We start from the raw sequence: 7,307 nt of genomic DNA, 5'->3' as shown, positions 1-7,307 counted from the left end.
GTATACTAACTAGACTGTAGCTAGATAAAGAACCCCTCCACTGTATTCTAACTAGACTGTAGCTAGATAAAGAACCCTCCACTGTATTCTAACTAGACTGTAGCTATATGAAGAACCCCTCCACTGTATTCTAACTGGACTGTAGCTATATGAAGAACCCCTCCACTGTATTCTAACTAGACTGTAGCTAGATGAAGAACCCCTCCACTGTATTCTAACTAGACTGTAGCTAGATGAAGAACCCCTCCACTGTATTCTAACTAGACTGTAGCTAGATGAAGAACCCCTCCACTGTATTCTAACTAGACTGTAGCTAGATGAAGAACCCCTCCACTGTATTCTAACTAGACTGTAGCTAGATAAAGAACCCCTCCACTGTATTCTAACTAGACTGTAGCTAGATAAAGAACCCCTCCACTGTATTCTAACTAGACTGTAGCTAGATAAAGAACCCCTCCACTGTATTCTAACTAGACTGTAGCTAGATAAAGAACCCCTCCACTGTATTCTAACTAGACTGTAGCTAGATAAAGAACCCATCCACTGTATTCTAACTAGACTGTAGCTAGATGAAGAACCCCTCCACTGTATTCTAACTAGACTGTAGCTAGATAAAGAACCCCTCCACTGTATTCTAACTAGACTGTAGCTAGATAAAGAACCCCTCCACTGTATTCTAACTAGACTGTAGCTAGATAAAGAACCCCTCCACTGTATTCTAACTAGACTGTAGCTAGATAAAGAACCCCTCCACTGTATTCTAACTAGACTGTAGCTAGATAAAGAACCCCTCCACTGTATTCTAACTAGACTGTAGCTAGATAAAGAACCCCTCCACTGTATTCTAACTACACTGTAGCTAGATAAAGAACCCTCCACTGTATTCTAACTAGACTGTAGCTAGATAAAGAACCCCTCCACTGTATTCTAACTAGACTGTAGCTAGATAAAGAACCCATCCACTGTATTCTAACTAGACCGTAGCTAGATAAAGAACCCCTCCACTGTATTCTAACTAGACTGTAGCTAGATAAAGAACCCCTCCACTGTATTCTAACTAGACTGTAGCTAGATAAAGAACCCCTCCACTGTATTCTAACTAGACTGTAGCTAGATAAAGAACCTCTCCACTGTATTCTAACTAGACTGTAGCTAGATAAAGAACCCCTCTACTGTATTCTAACTAGACTGTAGCTAGATAAAGAACCCTCCACTGTATTCTAACTAGACTGTAGCTAGATAAAGAACCCCTCCACTGTATTCTAACTAGACTGTAGCTAGATAAAGAACCCTCCACTGTATTCTAACTAGACTGTAGCTAGATAAAGAACCCCTCCACTGTATTCTAACTAGACTGTAGCTAGATAAAGAACCCTCCACTGTATTCTAACTAGACTGTAGCTAGATAAAGAACCCTCCACTGTATTCTAACTAGACTGTAGCTAGATAAAGAACCCCTCCACTGTATTCTAACTAGACTGTAGCTAGATAAAGAACCCCTCCACTGTATTCTAACTAGACTGTAGCTAGATAAAGAACCCCTCCACTGCTATTGCTGCCATGATGTCACACAATCACTGTATAAAAGGCTCATTATTTGTTCTGTCTAAAACCTGATGAAGTCCAAGACACGAAACATGTTGGTTTTGCTTTTAACCATTAAGAAGCTTTCTTATTAACTTCCACTGTCCTCTAAGAGTTGCTGGATCTCCTCTCTGTCACACAATCACCGCCACAAGAGAAACATTTGATTAAATGAAGAATCCGAGGTGAAATCAGGTCAGGTTTAGTCTCTTTATTTGGGTTAGGATAGAAGAGGGTGCAGGGTCTGAGGACAAGCTTTTACAGTGACTGTGGCAGAGGTACGCAGCACATTTCCTTGAATCCTAGAAGTCTAGAACCCTAGATACCGTTCCCTCTTCTAGCCACGACAACAGACCCACACACACATCCGTACCCCCATAGATCAGAGTCAAAGGAGACACATTAGTCGTCTCGTTTTGGGCTGAATTTAGGTTTGAAGAGAAACAGGATGGTTGGATGAAAAATTAATTATGCGAGGGGAAAAAGAGAGAGAGAGAGGGGAACGGAGGGGTCTGAAAATAACAGAGACGGGGAGAGAGAGAGAAAAATAGAGAGAATATCTAGCTATCTACCTATCAACCCACCACATCTGGTCTTTGTTGATCTGTGAGTTGTTGTCGTTGTTTATTTACATCAATAGTCTTAGAATCCATTGTTGTTTCGTGGTGTTGACGTATCTGTCCAATCAGGGCGGCTGTACGCCACAAGTCTTACATCTCCCAAACAGGTAGAGGGCTGCGTCTCAAGAGGGGGAAAAAAAAGTACCTCCCTCCATCCCTCGCTCTCTCCCTCGCTCTAAAAAAAAGATCTAACCACGGAGAGGATCACCGGGGGAGGGTGAGGGGTCGGATGGAGGGATGGAGGGAGCTTTCTATCTTCCTATAGATAGGGTGCTTTCTTCCTGTCCCTTTTAGCCTTCCCCCTCCTCCTCCTCCTCCTCTACTGTGCCCTTCCTCCGCCTCTCCTCCGCTCACTCTCTTTCTCGCCCTCTGGGACCCTCACTTGCTGGACAAGGTGTAGCAGCCGTGCTGGTGCCACTGCATGTCGCGGATACGCCTCACAGACTGGAACTGGGGTGCCGGGCGCCGAACTCGTTGAAGTGCCGGTACTCACCCTTCTCCAGGAGGTACTGGGAACCACGGTATCCAGGGAACTGGTAACCCACCCAGCTGGAAGAAAACAGCAGAGGAGAAGGGGATGAGTGGAGGGATGGAGGGAGAGAGATAGATGGGAGAGAGATGGGAGAGAGAGGAGAAGGGGGATGAGTGGAGGGATGGAGGGAGAGAGATAGATGGGAGAGAGATGGGAGAGAGAGGAGAAGGGGGATGAGTGGAGGGATGGAGGGAGAGAGATGGGAGAGAGAGGAGAAGTTGGAAAGGGCTGAGTGAATGAGGGCTGGAATGGGGGAAGAGAGGGACATAGATGGGAGAAAGAGGGAGGAGGAAGAAGAGATGAACCGAGGCCGAGAAATAAAGACGGAGAGAGAGAATCAATAGTGTGAGATAGAGAGAGAGGGCAGGAGGGACACAGAGGTAGAGAAATTAACAAAGAAGAGTAAAGTAGAAAATAAAGCGAGAACCCAGGGAGAGAACTGATGGAGACAGAGAGAAAAGATGAGAACCCAGGGAGAGAACTGATGGAGACAGAGAGAAAAGATGAGAACCCAGGAGAGAACTGATGGAGACAGAGAGGAAAGATGAGAAGCCGACAGCATCAGAGGAACAGGCAGGGGAGTTGGGAGCTGTGAGGGAGAGAGATGTCTTGTTAAATAGAGGTATTGATCTGTTTGTCATGATTTGCCTGTTGTGCCACAGGTACCTGTCTGTCCATTTGATGTTTCAACCAGAGGGGAACCTGTCTACTCACTGTGGGCCAAACACATCTATGAAGGAACTGGACCGATCTCCTCTCTCACTGTGCAGATACACTGGAGAGACGAAGCTCAAATGCACACAGATACATAAACACACATGTACATGAACGAACACACATAAACAAACTGTGCTTTATAAAACCCTTTGTTCTGATTCTGAAGAGGCTGTTTAAAACAAGAAAGACATCCTGACATCAGTCCTGCTGCCTTTCGGAAAGTGAATCACAGATCTTCGGGATACGTCCCAAATGGTGCCCTATTCCCTATTTAGTACACTACTTTTGACCAGGGCCCATAGTGCATATGAAGGGAATAGGGTGCCATTTGAGAGGCAGACTAGATTCTATTTGAAGTATGTAGACACAGGAAGCCAGAGGGAAACAGAGAGTTTATAGATTAAATGATCTTCTAAACGGAATCCCTCTGACAATTAAAACTATTGTGGAAACTTTCGTCATTCCAAACTATTTTAGGAACAGTTTCTGAATTCTATTATTTACATAGAAACAGTGGAACGACTCAGCCATTTGAAATGAATGAATAATTTGTACAATAGATTACAAACGATCTAAGGTATCTAGGTTTGGTGATGCCTGGTTGTTTATGTCATAATGACATTACTGTCTCATCCACTTCCTGCTCTATCTCATCCGATAGACCAATGGCATGTTTGTCTGCGATGTGGGTGTGTCCTGTTGCCGCAGCGAGGACCACTCACCTTCCACAGCTGACCATGATGCTGCCGACCCTATCGGTGAATCCGTAGGAGAACAGAGAGGGAACATCATCATCCATGATCTCCATCTTACGACCCTTGAACTCTCCAACCTCGAACAGGCAGATCTTGTGCTTCTCAGGGTCCTGAGAGAGAGGGGAGAGGGGGAAAGAGGGGAGGGAGGTGGGGGAGAGAGAGAGGTGGAGTTAAAAACTAACATAACATAACTAACAGATAACAGGCCGAACTGATCAATTTGGATAAATTAATGGATGGATGGATGGATGGATGAATAGATGAATGGATGAAAGGATGGATAGATGGATGAATATGGATGGATGAATGAATGAGTAGATGGATGGATGGATGGATGGATGGATGGATGGATGGATGGATGAATGAATGAATGAATGAATGAATGAACGGATGAACGAATGAATGAATGAATGAATGAATGAATGAATGAATGAATGAATGAATGAATGGATGGATAGATGGATAGAATATGGATGGATGGATGGATGGATGGATGGATGGATGGATGGATGGATGGATGGATGGATGAATAAATGAATGAATGAATAGATGAATGAATATGGATGGATGGATGAATGAATGAATGAGTAGATGGATGGATGGATGGATGGATGGATGGATGGATGGATGGATAAATGAATGAATAGATGAATAGATGAATATGGATGGATGTTAAGAGACTATCAGATACGCGCATGTAAATGTATTCTGGCCAATCACAGAGATGTAGTGCTGGAAAGATGGAAGGACAGAGTGATGGGGAGGGACAAATGGAGGAGTGTGTGACATACCATGCGGACGGGCCTGAAGGACAGCAGGTAGTCGTTCTTCTGACAGTTGCTCCAGGAGTCCCAGCGAGGGTACTCTCCCTTCTCCAGGATGAACATCTCACCACAGAAGTTCATCTGCTCATAACCCACGAAACTGATAGAGGGAGAAAGGGGGAGAGAGAGGGGGAGAGAGAGGGAGTGAGAGAGGGAGTGAGAGAGGGAGAGGGGAAGAGGGGGAGAGAGAGGGGGAGAGAGAGGGGGAGAGAGAGGGAGTGAGAGAGGGAGTGAGAGAGGGAGAGGGGTAAGGGAGGGGGAGGACAGAGGGGGAGAGGGGTAATGGAGGGGAGGAGAGGGGAGAGAGAGGGGGAGAGAGAGGGAGTGAGAGAGGGAGTGGGAGAGGGAGAGGGAAGAGGGGTAAGGGAGGGAAGGACAGAGGGGAGAGGGGTAAGGGAGGGGAGGAGAGGGGGAGAGAGAGGGGGAGAGAGAGGGAGTGAGAGAGGGAGAGGGGAAGAGGGGTAAGGGAGGGGAGGACAGAGGGGAGGCGTAAGGGTGGGGGCGGAGATTGGGGGAGAGAGAGGGATAGGGGAAGAGGAGGGGTAAGGGCGGGGGAGGAGAGGGGAGAGAGAGAGGCAGAAACACATTGAGAACCATGGTTGCAGCAACATTTGATAGGAATAAATGTTAGTTTGTGTTAGATTGACAAACAGGCATGGGTGTGTCATAGTAACGTTAGTGTAAGGAAAAGATTTCACTACAAGTGCATGTGGGAATTAGGTGTGTGTTGGTGAAGCTGAGGTGTGTGTGTGTGACACAAATGAGGTGTGTGTGTGTGTCGAGGGACAGGCTGGTACTCACGGCCCGCAGTCGACACGCAGGAGCGGACCCTGTCCATGCCCATGTCACACACGTTCATGCACTCATTGGTGATCTCCATACAGCGACCCTGGAAGTTCTCCTGGTCGAAGACGCACATCTGAGATGGAGAGAGAGAGGGAGGGTGGGAGGGAGGGAGGGAGGGAGGGAGAGGGGGAGAGGGAGGGGGAGAGGGAGGGAGAGAGAGGGGGAGAGAGGGGGAGAGGGAGGGGGAGAGAGAGGGGGAGAGAGAGGTAGAGAGAGAAAGAGGTAGAGGGAGGGAGGGAGGGAGGGAGGGAGGGAGGGAGGGAGGGAGGGAGGGAGGGAGGGAGGGAGGGAGGGAGGGAGGGAGGGAGGGAGAGAAAGAGGTAGAGGGGGAGGGGGAGGGAGGGAGGGAGAGAGAGAGAGGGGGAGAGGGTGGGGGAGAGAGGGGGAGAGAGAGGGGGAGAGAGAGGTAGAGAGAGAAAGAGGTAGAGGGGGGAGGGGAGGGAGGGAGGGAGAGAGAGGGGGAAAGGGTGGGGGAGAGAGGGGGGAGAGAGAGGGGGAGAGAGAGGTAGAGAGAGAAAGAGGTAGAGGGAGGGAGGGAGGGAGGGAGGGAGGGAGGGAGGGAGGGAGGGAGGGAGGGAGGGAGGGAGGGAGGGAGGGAGGGAGAGGGGGAGAGAGGTAGAGAGAGAAAGAGGTAGAGGGAGGGAGGGGGAGGGGGGGTAGAGAGAGAGAAAGAGGAGGGAGGGAGGGAGGGGTAGAGAGAGAAAGAGGAGGGAGGGAGGGAGGGAGGGAGGGAGGGAGGGAGGGAGGGAGGGAGGGAGGGAGGGAGGGAGGGAGGGAGGGAGGGAGGGAGAGAGAGGGGGAGAGAGGTAGAGAGAGAAAGAGGTAGAGGGAGGGAGGGGAGGGAGGGAGGGGTAGAGAGAGAAAGAGGAGGAAGGGAGGGAGGGAGGGGTAGAGAGAGAAAGAGGAGGGAGGGGAGGAGGGAGGGAGGGAGGGAGGGAGGGAGGGAGGGAGGGAGGGAGGGAGGGAGGGAGGGGGAGGGAGGGAGGGAGGAAGGGAGGAAGGGAGGAGGGAGGGAGGGGAGAGAGAAAGATAAAAGAGATAAAAAGAGAGAAATTAGTTTAATTCAGATCTTTTTCTTTGAGGCTGAACTGTGTAACAAAACAAACACTTTTTGAATCGCAAATGGTCCCCTATTCCCTATATAGTGCACTTGGGCTCTGGTCAAAAGTAGTGCTCTACATAGGAAATAGGGGGCCATTTTGGACACAGACACTGTCCTTGTGTGATTCTCTTAGAACGCCTCCACACACACATAGCTATGGCAACTGTGACTTACCACCACAGGCAACTACAGGCATTGTGTGGAAACAGTGTGTGAGTAGTTACGTACGAGTGTCAAAGTACCAACAATTATATAACATATATGTGTGGCCATCTGGTTTTGTATGCGTACATTATATGTGTGTGTGTGCGTGTGCGTGTGCGCGCG

The 7,307-nt window shown here is 48.6% G+C and overlaps 1 pseudogene; it reads right to left on the bottom strand.

Moving 5' to 3' along the window:
• Positions 1-1,780: 1,780 nt before the first annotated feature.
• LOC118382927 (beta-crystallin B1-like) overlaps positions 1,781-7,307 on the bottom strand; it is a 6,825-nt pseudogene continuing 1,298 nt past the window's right edge.

This window comes from Oncorhynchus keta, unplaced genomic scaffold (genome assembly GCF_023373465.1).
Source record: "Oncorhynchus keta strain PuntledgeMale-10-30-2019 unplaced genomic scaffold, Oket_V2 Un_contig_6622_pilon_pilon, whole genome shotgun sequence".
Lineage (NCBI taxonomy): Eukaryota > Metazoa > Chordata > Actinopteri > Salmoniformes > Salmonidae > Oncorhynchus > Oncorhynchus keta.
This window is presented reverse-complemented; position numbering and strand designations above follow the sequence as displayed.